The 26161-nt window shown below is 38.0% G+C and overlaps 1 pseudogene; it reads left to right on the top strand.

Annotated features, from left to right (window-relative positions):
• Positions 1–12524: 12524 nt before the first annotated feature.
• The window catches only part of LOC134381707 (serine/threonine-protein kinase MARK2-like), a 47294-nt pseudogene continuing 33657 nt past the window's right edge, over positions 12525–26161 (top strand).

Below are 26161 nucleotides of genomic sequence, written 5' to 3'. Positions count from 1 at the left end.
ACTCTTCTCCAGGAGACCTCGCTCTCTCATTCAGTAATTTAGGAAGCACAGTTTCCTTTTAAAGCAGGCAGAGAAGTAGATTATGCTCATTAACCAAGATTCTCAGTTCCAAGGTGAAAATATAAGCTCCCATCTCCATAGGAAGTTTGTTTGACAGTTTGAAGGACAGACCCAACCTGGGTAATGGGGCCAAGATTTTCTCCAGACTTTCATGACATCAATTCAGATTCCAGTTCCATCAGTAGCAGAAAGCAGTCATCTATATGGTGTTATCTTCTCATCTAGCACACAGTTATACTGCATTACTCAGACTCCTTTAGTTAGTGTGGCCATGTGGCCAAGTTTTAGGTAAGAGAATGTGAGCACAAGTGACATATACCACTTCCAAGTTTGGATCAGAAATCTCTGGTGAAAGCCTCTATTCCTTCCTTTTCTGATGCTGAGAATTCAGAAGATGACTTTGAGGCCTCTAGGGGATGTTGGAGGACCAAGATGGAAGAAACACGGGTCTTTGAATCACCACATTGCATTGTCACATGAGTTATAAATCAACTTCTCTTGTGTAAAGCCGTTGAGATTTGGGCGATGTTCCAGTAGTCAGCCCATGTGGCATAGGAGCTCCACTCTATGCAACCTACGTTCCACATGGAAGCCCCTTACACTCTATGATCTGAATCCAACCATCAATCTTCTCTTTTATTCTTCCCCCACCCCCTTTAAATGATTTTTCCCAAAGAATATTAATAGATATTACACTTGATAACACTGGCTCACGCAAGGATTAGCTGGTTCATTTACTGTGGGGCTTCTCAGCATCTTTATGTTTTTTGAGTCTCTAAGACAGGGCTAGAATAAGCAGTATTTTTCAAGCATATTTTGGAATTACCTCACTTCCCATTTTTTTAATTAACATATTGTACAGTATACTTTAGGAAACACTACTCTAGACAATTAAATTTATGTCATAGGTCTTTCTACATTAGCTTCCTGCCTCTGCGTTATTCTCTTTCATCTTAGTGTGATTAGCATTCACGTTGTTTGCTGTATGTGAAGAGACACATGTAGACAGTCGGTACCCAAATTGTATAGCAGTGTTTTTAAAAAGTCAAGGGGAACTATTTAGATATCTCCCATGTGTGCTGATAGGAAGGGAGGCTCCTCTGTCCTCCAAAGCTACAATATTTCTTCCTGTGATTAGTCCTGATTTCTGAAACTCCCTTGGTACTATTTACAGGTTCTCATATATCTAACCCAAGTGTAAGGCAGTATGGTTTTGTGAAGTGGAGACAATTAACTGGCAAATATTTTCGTTGGGATAAGGTGTTATGACTAATGCATTGTCACACCAGCAATCAAGTTTGTGGACAATAGGGCACAGCCTACAGAAGTTTTTATTAGAGGTAGAAGAGAGAAGGAAATGGAGAGTTAAATCTACCATTACTTTGGTGGGAGTCTCGGGCAGGCAGCAGAGGGGCAAGCTATGAATCCAGACATATCCAAGTCTTGTTTCATCTGTTAGTAACTAGGCCTGGGGTAATTTGATTTACTTCCTTAATCTTTAGTTTTCTAACAGCAAAAGAAAGATAATAATATTTACCCCAGAGAGTATGGAGGATTAAGTGATAAAATACATAATTAACATTAGCTATTATTTTTATTATTATTAACCCAGTCTTTTATATGGCACATCCAAAACAAGCCAGTTATGTACCAATGAATCATATGCTTTTGTTTAACAAAGGAGACTCAAAGGGACATTGTTGAGGAAAGAAAGTGAGTTGTTTGTTCTTGAAATTCTGTTTTTATGCCACTCAAAAATTGTGGTCTGACTATATCCGTTTATGAATGTATCACATCGTTCAAAAGAAAGAATGGGATTCTTTCCATTGCTTAGAAAATTGATAGTTCTTGTAATTCTTACACATGTATAACCCCTTCAATTTAGAGCGATTCAATTTTGATCACCTTTTTTTTTTTGAATATAGGTATTTAAGTATTACACGTATTGTGCTTCCTAGGTCTTATTTCTAATCAATATTTAATTCAACGAAATGCTACCTCATCAACATCAATGATCTTTGAAATAAGGCACTCTCAGACCAGAATTTAGAATTGTTTTTTAAACATTTATTCCTTCACTTGTTGTCGGCCCAGCTGTTGTGTTCCTTCAGGGAATACCTGGTGAGTACATTTTCTTTGTGAGACTAATTTGTCTTTGTTTAAGCTCTGCTTTAAAGTTATTAAGAGAAGAATCTAGCTGACATTCATTGCTGACATATAAATACACTGGGAAAGAAAAAAGTCCTCTTGAGATACAGGGGTGGATGAAAATGACTCTCCAGAAAGTTGGGTGAAAAATTGGATAATTTTTATTGATGTGTCAAATAGCAGGTCCTTTTGAAAATATTCCCTTCTTTATTTCCATCAACCATTCCTGTGTTTTGCATTCATTTACACATCCATCAACAGATACTTATTAATCAGCTAGCATATGCAAGGCCCACTGTTTAATACCACTTTTTTATTTTGTTTTTTAAGTTGTTTAAAATATAGATCTACTGTATGGTTGAGGTGTTGAAACACAGAAACACACAAATCAGCAATGTATAAAAACCAAAGAAGTAATACATAACCTAAATAATCGTCAACATTTATTGAGTGCCTACTATAGGTCAGGCATTTTTTCTGTGATTTACCCCCATGTATAGATGAGGGATTTGTGGTATGTGGGTTTGGTAATGTTACTAACAATGTACTGCTAGTAAGTATTGTAAACAGAATTGGAACCAGTCTATTCTCTGAGTACTTTTAAACACCACATCATACATATAATAAATGCATTAGTAATTAATTATTAGATGCTTAGAAGATATTAAATACTTTAAAGACTATCACTGCTATCCAGAAGGACAATGATACTTCATCATAACTATGGAGGCCATTGTCATAGACAAGGCTCTGTTACTTTTGTTTTTAATTATTGTTATTTTAAAAATTATTTTATTTTTTAATTTATCAATATACAATGTAGTTGATTTTCATGTTCCTTTACCAATTCATAAAGCTCTGTTACTTTTGGATCATGAATCCTACATAGATATATGTAAAATCAAATCCAACCTAGAATGGAAATATATATAAAAAATAAATTCAATTTATTAAATATATATATTTATATATACAACTATATATAAAGAAAAACTATATGTAAACCTATATTAAACCTATATATAACTCACCAGAGAATTCACTAGAAAGTATAGAGAGATCCTCTTTGTTCCCTCTTCTCCACACTCCGCTATTATAAACATCTTGCATTAGTGTGGTACATTTGTTGTAATGTACATGATGAATAAATATTGATGCATGATTATTAAGTAAAGCCTATAGTTATGTTAGGGTTGTCAATGTCTTATACAGTTCTCTGAGTACAATGTCATGCGTCCACCAATAGAGTATCATACAGAATAGTTTCTCAACTATTTTTACTTTCCTCAAAATCCCCTTTGCTTTTCCTGTTCTTCCTCTCTTCTCTCTCTGAACTCCTAGAAACCACTGATATTTTTACTGTTTTTATAATTTTGCCTTTTCCAGAATGTTTTAGAGTTGGAATTGTATAGTATGTATCTACATATGTATATATGTATACATGTATATATGTATCTTTTCAGAATGGCTTCTTTCACTCAGCAATATGCATTTAAGCTTCTTTCATGTATTTTTGTGGCTTGATAACTCATTTATTTTTGTCACTGAGCAATATTCCACTGGCTGGATATACCACGGGTTGTTTATCCATTCACCTTCTGAAGGACTTCAACGTTGCTTCCAAGTTTTGTCAGATATACACAAAGCTGTTATGACATGCACATGAAAGTTTTTGTGTGGACTTAAGTTTTTAACTCATTTGGGTAAATACCAAGAAGCATGATTGCTGGATTGTATACTAAGACTGTGCTTAGCTTTGCAAGAAATTGCCAAACTGTCTTCCAAAGTGGGTGTGCCGTTTTGAATTCCCATCAGCAAAGAATGTGAGTTTCTATTATTCCACATCCTCACCAGTACTTGCTGTTGTCAGTGTTTTGAATTTTAGCCATCCTAGTGGATGTGTATTGATATTTCATTGTTTAAATTTGCAATTGCCTGAAGACATAAGATGTAATTTTCCATCTCTATATCTTTTTTTGGTAAAGTGTCTGTTCAGATCTTTACCCATTTTTGAAGTGGGTTGTTTGTTTTCTTATCATTGAGTTTTAAGAATTCTTTATATAATTTGGATAACAGTCCTTTGTCAGATTGTATTTTGCAAAGATTTTATGACAGTCTGTGGCTTGTCTGTACATTCTCTTAACAGTGTCTTTCGAAGAGCAGAAGTTTTTAATTTTAATGGTATTCAACTAATCAATTATTTCTTTCATGGATTGTGCTTTTGGTGTTGGATCTAAGAAGCCTCATTCAAACCATAGCACACACCAAATGATTAGTAACAGAAGCAAAATCAGCACTCGAGTTTTCTGACCTGTAAAGCTATAGACTAATAAACTTTTTGTTGGCTTTTTACCATAACGTTATGTTGATCCCTGTAGAAGTTACCTATTGCTGCCTAACAAATTACCTAAAAATGTAACTGTTTAAAACAAAAAACATTTATCATCTCACAATTTCTTTGGGTCAGGAATCCAAGCATGGCCTAGCTGGGTGCCACTGGCTCGAGAAGTCTTATCAGGTTGACGCAAGATGTGGTGTCATTTGAAGAAGCAAACGAGGGAGAATCCACGTCCAAGCTCACTCACATGTTTGTTGGAAGGCTTCAGATTTTTGCCATATAACCCTCTTGAAAGGAGTATTGGCTTCCCCCTGGGCAAGTGATGAGAGAGTAGAGTGGAGGGGAGGGAGGGAAGAGAGAAAGAGAGAGAGAGAGAGAGACAGACAGAGAGACAGAGACAGAGAGACAGAGAGAGAGGGTGCCCAAGACAGAAGCTGCAGTCTTTTATAACCTTAAAAGTGACATTTTGTCAATTCTCCCATATTCTATTCATTAGAAATGGGTAACTAAATCAAACCCACACTTAAGGGAGAATATTACACAAGAGTATGAATACCAGGAGACAGAAATCTCCAGGAGTCGTCTTCAAGACTTCTATCACAACCGTACATTCTGGCTTCAGTCTTTTGAGGGCAAAGTTATCAAGAAACAGGAGGACTTGATGATAAAATCACTCTTTGCTAGCATCTCTCCCTTACTCAGAGAAGAGAAAAACTATTGATCATGGAAGTAGTGGAGACTGATATTTCTGCATAATAACACACTGTTATGGGTTAAATATGTCCCCCAAAAGTTCATGTATTGAAAACTTGCCCCCCCACTGTAACAATGATAACAGGGTGGGAAATCCAACTATGGTATTTAAAATGTGGGGCCTTCAAGAGGTAATTAGATTGTGAGGACTGTGCCCTTGTGAATGAATGATCCATTCATGGAGTCATGGGTGTGGTTCTGATGGCTTTAAAAGGCGAGCAAGTGAGGAGGTGAGCTCTCTCTCTTGCTCTTGCCATTCTCACTGTGTGATAACTTGTGTTGCTGTAGAGAATCACCTCACCAGGACGAAGGCCCTCACCGGATATGTTCCCTGGACCTGGACCTTGGACTTCCCAGCCTCTGAAACTATAAGAAATAAATTTCATTTCTTTATAAATTTCCCAGTTTCAAGTATTTTATAAATTTCCCAGTTCCAAATATTTTGTTATAAGCAACAGAAAACAGATTAATACACAGACTTTGATCTTCCATGAAGTCATTTCTAAACTCTAATTTTAAAATCACAGTAACATCATTAAGTCTATTCTTTTCTCCACATATAGGCCTGGCCATATCTAGGTCTCTCACCAGAGGATTTTTTAAAGGGATGAAAAGCCTGTCCTGAATCAGGGAAGACTTTAAAATTTCAAAGACCTTTCATCTGAAATGGTTTTCTGATACACCTTTTCACATGGTTCTTAGAATACATACATTCAGAGAATATATGAATATCAAACTAAATAAAACTAAATTAGGAATACCAAAAAATCAAAGATATATAAGTTTTTCTTTTTTTCTTTTAAGAAAACCACTTAACCTTCAAAACAGCCCTGTGAGCTATGTAATACTATTATTCTGTGCACAAGAGAGATCTGCGAATTTGCTCAATATTGTGCATCTATAGTTGACTCACAAATTTGATTATATGGTGGCAACGTATAATCTGTATTTCCAGGCACTCAGATAATCTATATGCTTCTGAACCAAACAACAGAAACAGGGAGAAAGCCTGAAGGATGGGAAAAAATCTTCATGTGCCTTCATCTCATAATTGGACACCCCTTCTTAGGCCACTTACTTTGAAGAGATGCCTTTTTATAGAGACTGTTGGAGGAAGAGGGAAAAAATATAATTTAACCCAGGGCTTAGAATAAATCCTGTGAATCTCTAAAAATTTGTTGGAGATGTTAGGTCCTGGAAAGAACTATACTTAAAAGCTTCAGGATTTTTTCTGATTCTCCTTCTATATGATGTGTGGATGTAAAGTCATTATGCAGGTGTTCTCTGTACTGAGAGATCACTTTGATAAACCTTGAAGTTTTTCAAAGATAAAACAAATATGAAAATTGAGATTCAAGAAAATGTGGACTCCAAAGCTGAACAGTTCTCCATAATCATGTAAAAAACTGTTTCCATTTTAGTTATCATTTCATCCTATTGTATTATATTTCCCTGAGAAAAAAATATATTTTCTAATTTAAGATTTGAACTGACTCATCTCTGAAAAATATTAATTGTTCTTGGATGATGGGTTTGAGTTCTTTTTCCATAATTGGGGCAGAGGTGAAAAAAAAAATAAAGAGTCAGAGTATTGAAGGTATGGTAGAATTGTTTTCATCTGATGTTATTGGAAGGATCCTGAAAGGAATTGAATTGGAATTTCTGAAGCTCAGCATTGACTATTTTATAGAGGTACTGTAGTCTATGTTTTCCAGAATGGATAAACCATACTTTGCAAAATATATTGATATTGTCTATTGGGCTAATGTCAAAAAATGAGGAGATGCAGATATTAAGGCCTGATATCTGTGGGACCAAGTGTGAATAGTTCTGAAATGAATGGACTTCCTTGGTGCCAGTCACTCCTGGAAGAAAGCTGCTATCTCATGAGGGAGAAGAAGGGTCCTGATATGCCCTTTCATTCTTAACTAGATCATTGGATAAAATATACGGAACAGTTATTTTCAGACACCATACAGCAGGCAGAGCAGGGATGAGATTTCTGAAAGGAGGTGAACAAACGAAGTTAGCTCTATAATTGCCCTGGCTTTATATCTAAAGACTTTTAAAAATCATGGCACTGGGACTGGAAATCCAAACATAATTCAGAAGTTTTCTTGAGTTAAACGTGGTGATTGGAGCTCAGAAAGGCTGAGGTGGCTAGAATTTGAAAGGCAGATTGCTGAGAGAAGGGACATATGCAGAGAAATTGCTTTAGAAATATGTATATTTCTTTCCTTGAGTCTTTGGCCAAACACCAATTTGCATGTGCAAGAGTGACACAAACCTGGACAAAGAAAAACTTCTGAGGAAAAACACTTATTGGTGTGGGGGAGGTGTTGTAAGGCAAACAATTCCCAAAATTTACATAGGTTTTAGAATCATGTAAATCCCAAAGCCTACTGGAGAGGCATGAAAGAATACACAGAATATTCATTAAGGACATCTAAAGGGAAAACTACTCTCGACTCAATCAGAAAGATTGAAAACAAGACTCAAGAGGATTAAACTAATATGCAAGTTAAACTTCCTGTGGGAATAAAGTCCAACATTATTTATAGAAATATAACAAAATCCAGCATTCTACAAAATAAAACCACAATATCCAAGATTCAATAAAAAAATTACTAAGTGTGCCAAGGTACAGAAAAGTTTAATACACAGTTAGGATAAAAATCAGTTAGGAGATATCTGGTTTCTGGCCTGAAAGGTCAAGAGCTTGGAAGTCATTACTCCCATCTTCACAAGAAAAAATAAATGAACAACTGAAAGTCAACAACTCTTCTTAAATCTCTCAGAGAATTGAGGCCACAGGACAAAGCACTGGCCCTAAATTGGAAGAAAGAATGGATCATAACCTATATAGCAGGAGTGCAGGAGAAGAAATCTTGGTGGGAATCAATACTGAAGTAGGAAAACTTAAATTGCAATTGATAAATTGCTAGAGGTTCAGTGTGAATAAGTTTGAAAGTTAAAAAATCTGGGGGCCAGGGATAGTTAGTTTTAGGCCCTTTCACTAATGTGAATTTTGCCTCCAGGAGCCCTAAAAGTTCTCACAGTGAAGATTGGAGAAAAATCTTTTTGTGCTTCTAGCAGAAGCAAGGGAAAAGTATCCATTTTGAAATATGTCCAGACAATTTTGCTCTTAACAAGGCCTTCCCTCAAGAGAAGGTATTTTACCAGAGCCTAACTGACCTGGGGGAAAGAAAATACCCAGACCTCACTAGCCTTTCTGTCTCACAAAAAGGTGAAACAAAGCAAAACAAAACTGAAAAGCAGTTGTGAATGTCGCAGCCGAGGACCATAGGCTCATGAAAAGACTGAGACCAAAACATAAAACTATACAATACTTTTCCTCTCCCCACATATTACATGACATTAATAAAAGGGGAATGCAACTGAAAGTGAAAAAACTCTAAGTAAACCCAAAGACGACAGGGAAGAAAAAAACCAGTACACCAGAGGAGATGTTTGCATCTGACATGTATAGCTCCAGCAAACAATAAACACAGCCTAAGTGGCAGCCATATAAACATAAAACCTCACACTAAATGCCTATTTACCTCAGTTCCTTTTACCCAGTATGTTATGTCTGGCTTTCAAAAAAAGTTACCAGATATACTAAAGGACAAAAAAATAGTTTGATGAGACAGAGCAAGCATCAGAATCCAACTCATATTGCAGAGGTGTTGGAATTACCAGACTGTAAATTTAAAACAACTATGATTCATATGCTAAGGGTTCTAGCATATGAAAAAGTGGGCAATTTACAAAAATAGATGGGTAACGTAAGGAGAGTGATTGAGACTCAATATTGTTAAGATGTCAGAAAGAATCAAAAGAAAATGCTAGAAATTAAAAAAAAAACAAGTAAAGAACACCTTCGACAGGTTCATCAGTAGACTGAACAGAGTCAAGAATCAGTTAGCTTGAAGAAGCCAATAGAAACTTCTGGAATTGAAATGCAAAGAGAATAAAGAATGAAAAAGAACAGAATATCTAAAAGCAGTGGGACAATTGCATAAGGTGTAGCACATATGTAATGAGAATACCAGAAGGACAGAGAGAGAGAAAGATATTCAAAATAATAGAGGCTGAGATTTTTAAACTTAATAGCACCAAACCACAGACACCAAAAAAGTCATCACCTAGGCATATTGCATTCAAACTGCAGAAAATCAACAACAAAGAAAATTTTGAAAGAAGCCAGAGTGGGGAAGAAAACACTTTACTGTAGAGGAACAAGGATAAAAATTACATCAAACTTCTTATCAGAATCCATGCAAGCAAGAAGAGAATGGAGTGAAATATTTAAATTGTTGAAGGGTAAAAACTACCAACGTAAAATTTTGTATCCCATGAAATTGTACTTCAGAAGTGAAGAAATAAAGACTTAGACAAACAAAAATTAAAGGAATTTGTTATCAGTACATTTGCCTTGCAGGAAATGTTAAAAGATTGAAGGGATACCTGCACTCCCATGTTCATCGCAGCTCTATACATACAATAGCCAAAATATGGAACCAACATGTGCCCATCGATGGATGAGTGGATAAAGAAAATGTGGTATACGTAATATATATACACAATGGAATACTACTCAGCCATAGAAAGAATGAAATTCTGTCATTGGTAGCAGCATGGATGAGTCTGTAAAAAATTACGTGAAGTGAAATAAACCAGACAAGGAAAGAGAAATACTGCATGTTCTCCCTCATAAGTGGGAGCTAAAATAATAAACATATAAATAAAAGAAAGAAAGAAAGATGCAACATTCACAATAATACATTGAATTTTCAAAAGGAGAACTGAGGTTACTAGAAGCAGGAAGGGAGCAGCGAGGGAAGAAAAAAGCCACGAATAGCAATGATTATGTATATTATTGAATATAATAATTATTCTGATTTGAGCAGCACATGTTGCTCACAAGTACTGATATTTAACTCTGTACCCCACAGATATGTACAATCCACTATGTTACAATAAAAAAATTAAATAAAAAAAGAAAAATCATGATTTGTAACATGAATATGCTAATAATAAATAATAAAAATTAAAAGAAAAAACACCCCTCAGGCTCTGAGTGGAAAAAAAAAAAGAAATGTTAAAAGAAGGAAAATGCTATAGGTCAGAAATTTGATTCTACATAAAGACAGGAAGAGAGTTAGAGAAGGAAAAAATAAAAGTAAAATAAAATCTTTTATTTTTCTTATTCTAAATTTATCTAACAGATAATGGTTCATTCAAAATAATAATAGCAACAATATATTCAGTGACTATAGCTAATTGATCAATAAAGTGAATGACAGCAATGTGGCATGAGACAGGAGGGAGGGATTGGAAATACTGTGTTGTGAGGTCATTGTACTACCTACGGAGTGGTAGTGTTACTTGAAAAAGGGCTTGGATTAGTTGTATATTTCAAACTCCAGGGAAACCACTGAAAAGAGTAAAAATGTATAATTCATATTAATATTGCAGAGTTGATATCTGAATGAGATAGATAGACAATAAGCGAATAAATAATAAAATATGTAATATTTTGGGCTTGTCCGAATTCAGTGGTGTTTACAACTAATTGATCACAACCAGATTTCTTTGTTCCCCCTCCACTCCCACTGCTTCACATGACTAGCTTTAAATATATATATATATTTGCACATATATATATGTGCAAATATATATATATATATTTTTACATATAGTACTTTGAATGATGATATTGTCATGGAAAAAATTAAGTAATGTGTATATCTTGTTGTTTGGGTCTTTATTCAAACATATCGACTGTAACAAGATATCTCTGGGACAACTGGGAAATTTGAACAGGAACTGGTTATTTATGATGCTGTTAATTATGTTAGATCTGGTAATGGCATGGTGGTTGTGTTTCCAAACCAAAAAGTGCTCATCATTCAAGGGTGCACACTGAGGTATTTATGGATAAATTAAGATTATGGAAATATTGATAATCAGTCATGTTGGTTAACAGATATGTGAGGAAGGGTCTTTATACTACTCTTTCTAATTTTTTGTATGTTTCAAAATGTCCATAATACAAAGTTTTTCTTTGTTTTTAAGGAAACTAATGGTCGGGAATAGTGAGTAGGTTGTGCAAGGGGTGTTGTAAGACCAAACAGGGTGATGACTAAGAAGGTGGCATTGAAGCAAAGGCTTGAAGGAGGTGGGGGAGGAACCTATATGGACCTTTGTGGAAAGAGATCCCGGCAGAAGTAGGAGCTAGTGCAGAGCCCTGAGGTGGGAGTGTGGGAAGGGAGGAAACTTACTCCAAAGAAACCTGGGCAAAGCTGTAAATAAGAAATGAAAATATAGCAGAAACTAGCTTCCCCTCAGCTTATAGGTACTAATAGTGCACTTGATTCTGTCTTATGCAACAGAACGTTTTTTATAGTAACATGATGTCAGTTAAATTGTGGCATCATTTTGAGAACAATTATTTAGAGTTTAAAGAAAAAGAAATTGAATATTTTAAGTGTAGATATTATGAGCTCTTTAAAAGTCAAAAATTATTACAACTTTTCAGACTAGAAATAAAAAGGCCACTGAAGCATCCTACAGGTTTTTATTTCTAATAAGGTAAGTATTGATAGCTATAACCCACAAAAAACAAACAGTTCTTTGGGGTCCTCAATATTTTTTTTAAAAAAGAGTAAAGTTCTTGGGACCAAAAAGTGAGAAAACCCCTGTGAATTATCCCTAGTCCATTTCTTGATGTGACCTCCTGAGAAGCCATTTTTATGGAATTCCAAGCACCCAATCAGTCTCTGGTTAAACCCGGGCTTTTGTTTCTTCTACTCCAAGAAGCTGGTTTTCAGTGACTTGAAGCACTTTGACCAAAGTGCTAACTTTGCTCTTTCTTCCTTGCATTGTGGGTTTTTAAAAAAAATCTATTTTGTCTGTTTATTAATTTTTTCTTTTTTCTCTTTTATTTACTTTTTCATTTCCTTACTTTTTAAAATTATTTTTGTTTCCCTCTCTTTTTTATTTTCTTTTCCCCCTTTTCTCATTTTTTCTAGTTTTTCTTTTCACTGTTTTCTCTTAAATATAGTTTGTATTTATCTTTGTTTTTTTTTTATTTTCATCTGGCATTGTGTTTTGATTCCATAAAAGACCAAATCGTCAGGTGGGCTTTAGAAGTCACTTTCTTTTTAGGTGAACTGAACCAAACTTCTCTCCAGCTTTTTCTTATATTAAATGGACCTTGGGACATGTTGACTCCAATTCCATCAGTAAGTCAACCATGCTGCAGGACCTCTTGGCCATTTCTGCCAATGAGAACACCCATATTGGCAACAACCGGCCAAGTGACCTTGTGGTTACACTTAACCAAGTATGACTTGGCTAAGGTAAAGTTGGCCCAGCACATCCTGACTGGGAAAGAGGTGGCTGTGAAGATCACTGAGGAGACTCAGCAGAACTCCTACAGCCTCCAGAGACTATCTTGAGAAGTAGAATCAAGAAGGTTTTGCATCATCCCAACACAGTGAAAATATTTGAAGTGATGGAGTCTAAGAACGCTCTCTACCTTGTCACTGAGTGCCCTAGTGAAAGAGAGCTGCTTGAGTACCTACTAGCTCATGGCAAGAAAAAGAGGCTTGTTACAAATTCCACCAGACAATGTCTGCTACACAGTAATGCCACCAGAAGTGTATTGTTCATTGGGAATTAGAGGCAGAAAACCTACCCTGGATGCTGATAGGAACAGAAGGCTGCAGACTTTGGCTTCAGGAATGGATTTGCCTTGGCAATGAGCTGGATAACTTCTGTGGTAACTCCGATCATGCTGTCCCAGAACTTTCTCAGGGCCACAAGTATGATGGACCCATGGTGGATGTGTGGAGCCTGAGTCATCCTATATACATGGTCAGTGGAGCCCTGTCCTTTATGGTCAGAACTTCAAAAAGCTGCAGAAGTATACACTGAGCAGAATGAACCTTATTCCCTGTTACTCATTCATGGAATGTGAAAACCTCTGAAGAAATTTCTCATTCCCAATCCCAGTAAGAGAGGCACTTTAGAGCAAAACTTGAAGGATGCATTAATGAATGTGTGTGCCATGAGGATGAGGAACTAAAGCCCTACGTGGAATCACTCCCTGACTACTAGGATTCCTAGCTGATGGTGCCAGAGTTATACACAAGAAGAGAACTAGGCCTCAGTGATAGGCAAAAGAACAATGAGGTAATGACCACCAATCTGCTCCTGGGCTACATGAGATCTGAGCCGTGGGGCTACATCATCACCCTGAAGCACCAGCCTTCAGCTAATCTGACCACCAGCAGCATTCCTTCCCCATCCCACAAGGCAGTGTAGAGCGTCTCTGCCAACCCCAAGTGGCAGAGTTTCAGTAGCCTGTCATTCCCACCTTGATTACTACAGTAAGACTTCTCAGAGGAGCAGCAAAGAGCCCGAGGAGGATCAGGAGAAAGGGTGAACTGCCAGCAGCTTATCCAAGGTGCCTGCGAGCCCCTTACCCAGCCTTGATGGGGAGAATACCACTTCTGTAACCTCTGTGAACAGCAACCTCGCCCGCAGCATGCCTGAGAAGGAATATTCCACTTTTGGAGAGGGCTGGATTTGGCCAGTCCTCTATTCAGAGGTTCCTCCAGGGCTTCTGCTTTCACCACAGTCTTCCCAGCCCATCCTGCCTACACCGGCAATCCAAATCCGTCTTGGTGTAGCTCAGCCAGGCCTGGACTGTGCCCCATGGAGGGTAACTGTGAGGTGCTGCAGCTGGCGGAGTCCTCAGTGTGTCCTTGTGGCCTTCCCTTCTGCCCACAACATCAGAGGAAGTGGCAGGGTCCCAGATGGAACAAATTTCCCCTGGGGTGTGTTCAAAGGAAACTCCATTTATGCTGGGCAGCTCCACCAGGACCAGCAGAATTTGCCCAACTGTGTGACCCCACGTTCTCCCTTTGGCAACAGTCAGTGACCACTGAGAACTCCTTCAGCACATTTTCCTTCAAGGTTATACAAAGACATTGGTTAGTTCAGATTTGACAGAAGGAACCTGAAAGCAAAGACCAACTGGAGACTCTCAAACCTGGAGAGGTCAAGCCAAACTCACTACATTTTATGTGGAGCATGAAGATCGCAACTAAATGGAGCCCAATGAGATTGGGGGGAGGTCAGCAACATGCTTGGCACAAATGGCCACCAGTGAGGGATGAACCAGAAATAAATGCCATTGTGCATGCATGGCACACAGGGCCCAAAGGATTTTGTATAGTAGAGGATGGAGGCAGTCTTCAACAGGATTCCGTTTAAGTCAATATCTGGCACCTAGTGCCTTTAAAAGCACTCCCTCCGAAATAACCAAGGAACTTAATCTTTAGCGTGTTTCCAGAAGCTTCCTGGGAAACAAGAGGAGGGGCTGGCTGGTTCCCTCTGCCACTGGTTACTCAGAGTCCCCTGCTCCTCATCCCCAACTTTAGTGACTGGACTGGTGTGTTTCCCTGGGGCACTTCTCCCTTCCTCTGCCCTTATCCATGTTTTCTGTTTGTGGGGAAAAGGTGATGGCTCTGTAGAAATAAAGACAATCCAAGTGAGAACAAACAGGCTATTTTTTCAGAGCTTGCTGTAGCAAGGGAGTCAGCCACCATCACGTTCATTAGGCAGAGACTCCAAGGTAGACAGGAGAGAGGGAAAGGTTTGTAGTGGAAGAAAAAAGAATGCTTCAGGTGTTCTCTGATTGGAGATTGTTGGTTTTGAGAAGCTTGAGTTAAGCTAGCAAGAAGTGGGCATCTTGATTTGGGGAGCATAACTCTGGTTGGTCCTGAGTTAGAAGAGGCAATGTGGGGATAAGGGGGGGATAAAAAAAGGAAAGCTGTTAGTCATTTATCCAAGATCTGACATTCTGACAATTCTGGGTTGATTGCTTGTACAGGTTGTGGTTTGGCTGCCCGGGCCTATTGTTGCAGGTGTTGTAGGTCAGAGTGGGCAGGGATTTCTCTCAGTACTGCAGTCACACAGATAATTTTACCTGAACTATGTAATTTTTTAACACACGCACACACACACACACACACACACACACACACACACACACACACACACAAGCATATAATCAAATTACTGAACATCAGTGATATAAAGAGATCTTAAAAGCAGCAGGAAAACAGAAACACATTGTATAAAGAGAACAGTGATACGAATTATCACTGACTTTTTCTGAGAAACAGTGTAAGCCAGAGGGCAATGGAAAAACTTCTTTCAAGTACTGACAGAAAACACTAGAATTCTCTATCCAAAAAAAAAAAAAAAAAATCCTTTATAAGTGAAAGTAAAATAAACACTTTTTCAGAAAACAAAAGTTGAGAACATTGTGTGACAGAAGACTTGTATTACAACAAATGATAAAAATGTTTCGAAGGCTGAAAGAATATACCAGATGAAATTTGGATCTATGCAAAGGAATGAAGAGCACTGAAAGTGGCAAATATGTGGGTATATACAAAAGTGTTATGTTTTGTTTTGTTTCTGATTTCAAATTTCTTTGTAAGGGAATTTACTGTTTAAAGCAAGCTTCATAGCAACATACTGTGGGCTTTCTAATCTAATGCATGTAGAAGTGAAATGTTTGACAACAATAATGCAGAAGATGCAATGGGGAATTAAGGGTATACTGATGTAAGATTTTTACATCATATGTATTAGTGATATATAATATAAATGCATCTTTAACTGTAATAAGTTAAAGATGTATTTATAGACTATAAAGTAAGTCTATAGTTAGTAAGAGTAAGTCTAGAGTTAGTAAGCCACAAAAAGAGATAAAACCATAAAACATAATTAATCTGAAGGAAGGCACAAAAGGGGAGCAAAGACACAAAGAATGAAGGCAATAAAGGCAAAACAAACAGCAAGATAATAGATCTGAACCAAACATTGATAATTACCTTCGATTTAATATTCTAAGTTCTCAAGTTGAAAGGCAGAGATTGTCATATTGGATAGCAGTTAGACCCTAAATACATGCTGTCTATAAGAAACTCACTTTATATAGAAATAAACAGGATAAAGAAGAAAGAGTAGAAAAAGACACACAATATAATCACTATGAAAACACTGAAGTTGTTATATTAGTACCTGACAAGAAAGACTTCACAATAAGAAATATTACAAAGAATAAAGAGAGACATTTCATGATAATAAACAGAAAACAAGTCTTAATATGTATGCAACTAATAACAGATACACAAAATACATGGAGCAAAAACTGATAGAACCGAAAGGACAAATAGGCAAACTTACAATAATAGTAAGAGATTTCAAAACTCCCTATTAATTATTAGAACATGTAGATGAAAGCTGGGAATATACCCAGAGGAATGGAAATCATCATGTCGAAGGGATACCTGTATTCCAATGTTTATTGCAGCTCTATTTATAATACCTAAGAGTTGGAACCAGTCCAAATGTCCATCATCTGATGAGTGGATATGGAAAATGTGGTACATCTACACAATGGAATACTATTTTGTTATAAAAAAGAATGATGGACTTAGAAAGAATTATAGTAAGTGAAATAAGTCAGGCACAGAAAGAGAAATACCACATGATCTCACTTATTTGTGGGAGCTAAAAGTCAATCAATCAATAAATATACAAACAAACGGTGGAAGGGGTGGGGAAGAAGACACAACAATCACAACAATTCCTTGAACTTGTTAAGACAAGTGAACAGATATGAAGTTGATGGGCGGGAGGGGGAGCAGGAGGGGGAAAGAGCAATTGGTAAAAGGACACGAAAACCAACTACACTGTATACTGATAAATTAAAATAATAAAAAGAAAGAACATGTAGATGGAAATATCAATAGGAATTTAGAAGACAATGCTATCAGCCAACTTCACCTAACTGAAATTTATGGAGCATGTAATATAAAACATTTCACCCAATAACAGCAGAATGCAAATGCTTTCAAGTGCACATGGAACATTCACCAAGACAGCTTCTGTTCTGGGCAATAAAACAAACCTTAACTAAAGAATTGAATCTGAATTAAATAAAAGAATTGAAATCTGACCATAATAAAATTAAATTGGAAAATTAAATAATGAAATTAAACCACACATTGCTAATAGATAAAGGAAGAAATCACAGGGAAGTTAGAAAATATTTTTAACTGAGTGAAAACACAGTATATGAAAATTTGTGGGATGCAGCTAATGCAGTTAAGAGGGAAATTTATAGCTTTTAACATATATGTTAGAAAAAGAAAAAAAAGCTCTAAAATTAATAACCTAAGCTTCTACTTTAAGAAGGTAAAAAAAGAACAAAGCAAATCCAATAGGTAAAAAGAAGAAAATCATAAAGAGAAGAGAAGAAATCAGTGAAGCTCTCAGTGGAAGACCTTTGTGGATTCTGAGAACAGCCATAACTTTCACTGCTTGGAAGTTGTTTAGGTTGTCATGCCTGTATTCTCGCCCATTTTCAGCACATGTTAAAAGCTATGTCTTGGCCTCCACAGTCATGGAGAGTTAAACAATTTCAAAATGGTAAGAGGAGATTGCAGAGGAACACAAGTGAAGTGTGGCCACTATTAGGGTAGATGTGAGAGTCATATAAACATCTTCTGGAGATGGCTAGAAATATGTGAAAAGAGAAACTTGGGAAAATATTGGGCTTTCTGTAGTCAGGTAGGTTCAGAACTCTGAGATTTAGGAATTAATGAAACATTACCTCATTGGCTAGTTAATGGGGAATATTTGAGTCAATAAGTTTTGTAAAACTATGTATTTTCTCTATGGTTAAGAATGGACATCATTAGAAGTTTTCACTGTAAGGAAACATTTAAGATTAGGGAAGGTTTTAGGAAGAGAGCCGGTTGGCTGGACATCAAAGTTCAGGGGGAAGCTGTAAGTAAGAACTGACATATGTGACCTGGGATGCCTTGACAAGATACTGCCATCCAGAAGCCAGTTTTGTAGGCCATGGCCACTTTTGGGTAGTGGGAATTCCCACTAGAACCCTGGGTCTTCTGACTTCTATTAAAAGGCCTTTCCCATATATGATTTTTTTTTTTGGATTAATAGTGTGTAGAACTGAATTGTTGGGAAGCTATTTATCCAGCAAATATTTATAGAATACAAGGGTACTTCAACAAGCTTATGGAAAGATTTGTATTATCTTTTAATTCTAATTTTCAATGTACTTTTTACCCTTGTACTTTCAAAGTTCCATGAATTGTTTTAAGTTCTGGAGGCCCAGGAATGAATAAGAGAGACATGCTCTTGGTTTTTGTGAAACATACCTTCTGGTGGGAGGAAAGATTGAGAACAAATACCCGAAGAAGTAAATATAGAAGGTAATTTCAGTGCTGAAATTCAGAGGAGGAAAAGGCGATGTGATGGAGGGAGTGGTAGAGAGGTGGGAGCAACTTCAAAACAGGTGGTCAGGGAAGCCTTCTTTGCACAAGTGGCATCTGCAGGGAGACTGAATGATAAGACAACCACGTGAAGATGGGAACCTTCCAGGCAGAGAAAAGTACAGACCTCCAGACTGGAATATTCTGTTTGAAGCTGGAACTCTTGTCCAGGAGAGGTTGCCATGAATAGCTAAGGAGATCTGGGGTGACCTATCTTTGGTCCTCCTTCCACCACCCTTTAACTCTGGCCTTCACTTTTCTCACTTGTTAAAGGGGGTATGTCAGTACCTCTTCCATTCCTGAAACTTATGGGATAGCCAGAAACATTGGACAAAATCTGTTACTTGAAAGCAAGCTGAAAATCTAAAAAGCATCCTCCAGCCAGAGGGAGGTTAGGATTAGAAAGCCTGTGGAGAGCTGGAAAGCTGCCTGATCCCCACAGAGGCCAAAGGAATGCCACAAGAGCTTTCTTCATTCTGCCTCATTTGCTTACATGTGCTTGAAAAGCAATGGCCTGGCCTCTGCTCTAGGATTAGGGTTAGCTTGCAAAACAGGTTGTTAGGCCCCCTGAAAGGAAAGTGCTAGAGCTCTTGGAACAGCAGTGAATAAGAGATCCTCTCATTTGGCAATATAGTTTAGCCCCAGACTGTGCTGTACCTAGGTTGTGCTTAAATTCAGAACCATGTTCTGCCTGAAGTGGGACAAATGCTTTAGAGATACGTTCATAATTATTTCCTTCAGACAGAAGCCAATAAATGCACAGGGGATTTTTAAAAAGCTTTTCTCTTGTTTCTGAGAAAGATAAATAATTACATTTGAGTTTATGTCCCCAGTTTGGGGAAAGTTTTAAAGACAGGTTTGAGTCCCATTGAATTTGCAGCGATATCCAGAGAGCACATTACATACACGCACACATACCCACCCACACACAAACACACACATGATGGCATTTTGAGGGTGCCAGACTATTATTCACCCATAATGAGCCCATCTAAATGAATGGAACAGGAAGGAAACAGTTTACAGAAGACTCAGGTATACCATAAGGAATCCACTGCTTTGGGGGAACTGGAGAAAGGTTAGTGAAATTCCACAGACGGTCTACCACATTCTTCATGAATAACTCATGAGAAAACTAAAAATAGGACAGCCTTCCATAATGTTAAGTATTTAGGAAGCAATAGAACATGTACATAGATTTTTTTATTGGGGACATCTCAGGCTGTCTGAGTGGCTATCTCATTAAGAGAAGTACTTAATATCTGTGGATATATAGATGAGGTTGTAGCTCCCATTGAATATAATGTATGTTTGGCACTTAATGTAGCATCCTTAATTTAAATCTTTTAGGGCTGTAGTAATTCTATCCCATTACTATCTAGGAAACTATCTAGGGCCGGTGTACCCATTTAGACAGGTGACAGGTATGACAAGGAATGATAAGGCTGAGCTATAAAACTAGCTCCTTTAGTGTAATTCCTCAAAGGTCTTATGCCTACTTAAGGCCGAGGGTGAAAACCTGTAGCCCTGCCTCTTGATGAACACTTCTGTGGATTTTTACCCCTCTCCAAGTCTGGTTTGAAAACTCAGATTAGTAGCCAACATTTTAAAACTGGAATACACTTGAATTTCAAACTTCTTGTGGGAAAGAGGAAGGCTCAGCAACATCAGGCTTGTGTTCTTGCGTGGCTACCATTAGCTGGAGTTGGGTAGCCACTTCCACTTTAAACTGGACATGTGGGTTTTGTTTCCTGGTACTCACCCAGTCCACTTCATTTATGTACTTTGTCATTTGAGTTTGTAACCCCAGTTGTAGAGACATTATGCGTTTTTCCCCTTACCACCATTCTTGTTGCTTTAGGAAGGAGGAGTGATGTTTGATACATAGGATTATCTCTATCAAATTGTGATCTAAAATCCAGCTATGGGCCAGTGATCTGGAATTAAGTGTATTTATCTGCAGGGAAAATATTAATTCAATTTTACAAATGTTAACTGATACCTACTACATGGCCACATGGTAGGTAGGACATGTGGAAGAAAAGACATGATTCTTGCTCCCCAAAAGTGCAGGTGAGGCCATTAATATTTACTTAATATGTAGTGCATTTGAAATGAAAACATAGTAAAAAATATAAATACCTGCAATCACTTACCAGATTAGAGAAAAAGGAAAATTGCATGTCATCAGATTTTATCATGAAAGCTGTTTCCTATGTATAAACAAAGACATTGGAAAAAGTAAATGGTGAGAACTGTCAGCATTCTGAAGGGAACTTCTGAGTAATTATAAAGAGGTCAATGGTACTTGTTGCTTTGGAATCATTCTTCTTAAGATATTTTTAGAAAATTTTGAACCATTATATTATTTTTCTCTGTTTCTTTTTAGGGACATGCAAAGAGTGAGTGGAGGGAGACAAGAGAAGTGGACAGGAAATAGAAAGGTGAAAAGGGTAGAAAGAGAAAAGGATGAAAAAAGGTTAAAAAAGATGTATGTGTATACATAAAAAATAGAATCCTGAGTTGGAACTAATTCAGGTGAAAGAGAAATTAAGAAAGAGAGAGAGAGAGGGCGTGAGAGCAAGCGAGCGTGCTGTGCACGTGCTGAGGTATGACATAGACACGTCTCTGATGAAGGTCAACAATGCCCTTCACACTGAAAAGTCCAAAGACCGGTTCTCAGTCGTCATATTGTTTAACTTACCAGAGCCATTTGACACAGATGATCGCCCCGTTCCTCTAGAAGTACGCTGGCTTCCGGGATACCACACACTCCAGGACTTCTTACTTGCTCCTTTTCAGCTTCTTCTGCTGATTCTCCCAATCATAGTGCTAGAGGGCCCCCAAGACTCATTGCTCAGGCTCTTTTCCTTCTGCACTGACCCTTACTCCCTTAGCGATCTCATCTGCCTCATGGTTCTAAATGCCATCTGCACGCTCACATACCACAGCCCAGAACTTCAGACTTGTGGATCCACAGCATATCCAACATCTGCATGTCTAATAGGCATCTCAAGGGTGATATGCACAAGAATAATTCCTCATAGATCTTCTCAAAGCTGTTCTCTCTCATTTGGCTCCATCTCAAACAATGGAGACTCCATCCATTCTGGTTTAGGCCAAAAAACCTTGGAGTCATCCTTCACTCATCTGTTTCTCTCAGCCCACACTTAATCAGCCTGCAAATTTATGACTTAAAAATCCAAATTCATATTACTTCTCATCACTTCCATCACTATCATGTTGATGATACCATCACCTCTTCCCTAGCAATAACTTTCAGAGTTCTATTCTTATCTCACCAATAGTCTATCTTCGACAGAAAGAACAGATCTATTATTTTTATACACAAGAGCATGTTCATCCTCTACCTAAATCCCTCCAACAGCTCCCCATCTCACTCAGAGAAAAATTCAAAGTCTTTACAATGGACTCCAAGCCTGTAAAATCTGGGCTCCCATTATCTTGCTGAGCTCATTTCAGTAACTCTTCTCCTTGCTCACTGTATTGAAACCCTACTGCCCTTTTTGCTATTCTTTGAACATTCCAGACATGCCACTGCCTCAGAGCCTTTGCATTTACTGTTCCCTCTGCTTAGACTGCTCATACCGCAGGTATATGATTCAGTCCTTTACTCAAAACTTAGCTTCTCATGGAGGCCATTCCTAACCACCCTATTTAAAACTGGAGTCTCTTCACCTTCCAGGCACATTTAATCTCTCTTTCTATTTTTCTCCACAGCACTTATTATCTTTTAATATATTATATCTTCTCCTTGTTTGTGTTGTATACACCCCCACTAAAAGGTAGGCTTCTTGAAGAAAGGCATTTTGTCTGTTTTATTTATTACTGTATTCCCAGTACCCAGAATAATACTTTACAAAATAAAGGTTCTGTAAGTATTTGTTGAATGAATCAATGAAGCAATGAATGAATTAAAGGAGGAAGTGGTGTGACTGGTTCTTGGGTCAGACAGCTACCTGGTTGAAACTCTAGGTGGCATCACAATTTCAAGATAACCGGTTTCCTAGATCATTACTAGGGTCTGACTATGTCCCTCAAAATTCATGTGTTGGAAACTTAGTTCCTAATGCAACAGTTTTGGTGGGGGTGGGGGAACTTTTTGGGAATGTGTTTAGGTCATGAGGGTCCCTTGTGAATGGATTAATGCTGTTATAAAAGGATTTGATGGAAGGAGTTTGGTTCTCTTGCCTTTGTGTCTTCTGCCATGCAAAGACATAGCAAGAAGCCCCTCATTATATGCTGGTGCCTTGATCTTGGACTCACCAGCCTTCAGAACTGTGAGAAATAAGTTTCTTTTCCTTATGAATTACCCAGTCTCAGGTATTCTGTTATAGCAGCACAAATGGACTAAGACAATTGTCAATTAGGAGAGCAGGTGGTTAAGTACAGAGAAGGTTGCAATGTGTCATCAGAATAGAAGCCATTGACCATTTTTCTTCTTTTTCACTTGGCCATGTGCCATTCTCTACTTCCTCTCCATTCACCCCCTGCCATGGGGACGTATGTGTAAACTGAGAAAAAGATACTGGTATAACAGTTGAAGGTGTCATAAGAGTCTTGTCACCTGCCCACACAGCTTACTTGTGCCCTCTGAACTTGCTCATGCTTGATACCAATGGTATGAATGCCATCCTGTGATGGATCTCAATGCCTGATGGGCAGCATTGGTCATATGGTCACATGATGTCCCATGATCTAATACTCCATCTCTAATAGGGAGCAGTAGCATGCAACGGAGCTATTTTAAGATGGCCTAGAATTCTTTACAGTAGATAGAATGGCCTTGTTACAAATATAGACCTAGGAATGTATATTATTCTTCTGTTATAATTTGTCATAAACTCTACATAACATCTATTCTTAGCATAGACAACTCTAATGCCATAAAGCCTGCTAGGTCTGATGCCCCAAGTGGCAGGGTTGCACCTTGGATTTTTTGCAGATCTCTTTCTTTCCAGTGCTCTGGATCCCATACGAAGCTGGAAGTTTTTCATGTCTTTCATAAATGGATGAAAACAGCATTCATAAGCGTGGAATATGTTGCATTCAGAAACTAGAAAGGCCTACCAGGTATTATACCTTCTTCATAGTGGTAAGAGTTATGAGACGCTGTAATTTGTCATTTACTTTGGTGGGGATGTCCCAGCATAACCTAGAGCATTAGACTCCTCAAAAGGTTCTTGATGTGTCAAGCCTCTAAATGTTCATAAGATTTATCTTCCACTTTTGGAGCATAAGTCTTAACAATGCTTTGATACATTTTGTCACTTCGTCCACATACAGTCTGATTAACATGACGTCACTCACTGAGAAGACTAATGTTCTGAGGCAGGTACATACGGTTCATGTCCTTTCAGACTATGTTACGACTGTATATATGGCTATATATATGACTATATATATGAATGTATATATGTGTATTTCTAAGTGGTTAAGGTAAAGGTAAACGTGGGAGAAGGAACATATTCTTGGGGCCAAGACAATAAATGTTTTGTCTGTCCCATGTGAATGAAAACTACTTCTGGTCCTCATTCCTAATAGAGTTGGAAAGGAATGTCTTTGACAGATTTATGTCCATAGACAATACAGCTAAGACTATGTTAATTTGCTCGAGCGAATACATATCTGGCACTGTAGCTGCAATTGAAGCTACTTGTTGAGTTGAATTTCTGGTAATCTACTCTCATCCTTAGAATCCATTTAGTTTTCTTTTCTTTTCTTTTCTTTTTTTTTTTTGGCAGCTGGCCGGTACAAGGATCCAAACCTTTTATCTTGGTGTTGTAGCACCACCCTCTAACCAACTGAGCTAACCAGCCAGCTCTCCCTTTGGTTTTCAGAAGGAGTTTCTTAGCCCTTCTACTTGGCTTTTCCACTACAACAGCTCTTACCTCACAGACTATAGAAGCAATGTATAGGTTCTGATAACTACCAAGTATGTTTATACTAATTATTCATTCAGGGACTGGGGAAATGACCAGGGAGTAGGTCCATGGGCCACAGAAGACTCATAATAAGCAGGACCTGGGACAGAACTCCATTTATTACATCGTCTCCATGTAGCTCCACTCTGACATGAATCCATGATGAGGCTTTGAGTCCTTAGTTCTTAAAATATTTGGATATTTCTCTTTCTCCAGTGTAAAATTATTCAAGTAAATGGGCAGAGGTCCCTTTATGGAAATACTGAAGGAATCATTATCAAGTAACTTTGCCATGGTATTGTGGGATCTTTTCTCCTGGGGACATGGCCCTTACATCAATCAATGTATAGGAGGTCTGGAATGGCTCTGGTCTGGACAATGGACAAAAGATTGTGAATTTTTATTGGAGTATCCACCCTCAGTCTCTTCATCATCCATCCTTGATTTCTTTCCATTGTACAACTTGGGCATTATCTTCATAGACTGACCATCTATCTTGATCTTGAGAGTACCATATTCTCTTCATCAATTTCATGGCTCTTTGTAGATCAGTCTCTTTGACTACCACTTTGACGTTACTGGTCATTGTGATCATTGTGTTCACCTTGTCTTTGTCAATTAAGTGCAGTCACCTGGCTTCTGTTATCTCAGGATTCTCTCAGTCTCATTATTATCAGGAAGCTCAGTTCTTTAACAGGATCTCTTATTGCTCTTGTCTACCAAGGACAGCTGTCACTGAACTTCTTAAAGAAGCTCTCACCAGCACATTCCTTATCACTTTGGTGAATGGCTTGTTCTCCAGGCCCTTGCATAGAACGTTACTGACTTGTGGGTTTTCTGGTCTTAGATAGTATATCCACTCTAGCAGGCTTTTGATCATTGTCTCCACCATCTGTTGCATTTCTGCTTCATTAGGTGTTGGCTATTGCTTTGTCCAAGCTGCTAGGAGCCATCCTAGCAGTGTATCAGCACTGTCTCCTGGGGTTCTTGATGGGGTATAAATCCTGTATCACAGGGGAGTGCTCACATGTAGATAAACTCATATCTTCTTCCAACTTCGCATTCTGTTCTCTTTGGTAAAGTATCTTCAGGATTCTATCCCCTAAACTCACCTGCCTGTACATGTTGACCAGATACTGCAGCTTCTTTGGTATGTAGTCTCTAACCTCTCTTAGCAGGCCCAGAACTTGCCCAGCTGTATTATATTGCAACTTCCCCCATGATATGGTGGCCAGGAGGGAAGGGGGGTAGGTCATGTGGGGGTGTCTGCTGTTTCACATGGCAGAAACTTCTGCACCTTCTTCAAGCAAAAGTGGATTGAGGAATCTACACTTTCAGAGGGAGGAGTGGACCACTTATGAATGGCTGGGGGAAAGTGAAGGAATCTAAAATTTCAAGCGTTTTCAATTATCAACCAGCATACTCCCACTGCAAGTCTCAATATCCCACTCTTGCCCAATCAGTGTCTTGCCCTTACTACAGCATCCATGCTGGTGTTGAGAATTCCATCTTCTCTGTAGTTTTGC

Source organism: Cynocephalus volans, chromosome 7 (genome assembly GCF_027409185.1).
Source record: "Cynocephalus volans isolate mCynVol1 chromosome 7, mCynVol1.pri, whole genome shotgun sequence".
Lineage (NCBI taxonomy): Eukaryota > Metazoa > Chordata > Mammalia > Dermoptera > Cynocephalidae > Cynocephalus > Cynocephalus volans.
The sequence above is the reverse complement of the archived record's forward strand: the minus strand, read 5'-3'. Positions and strand labels throughout refer to the sequence as shown.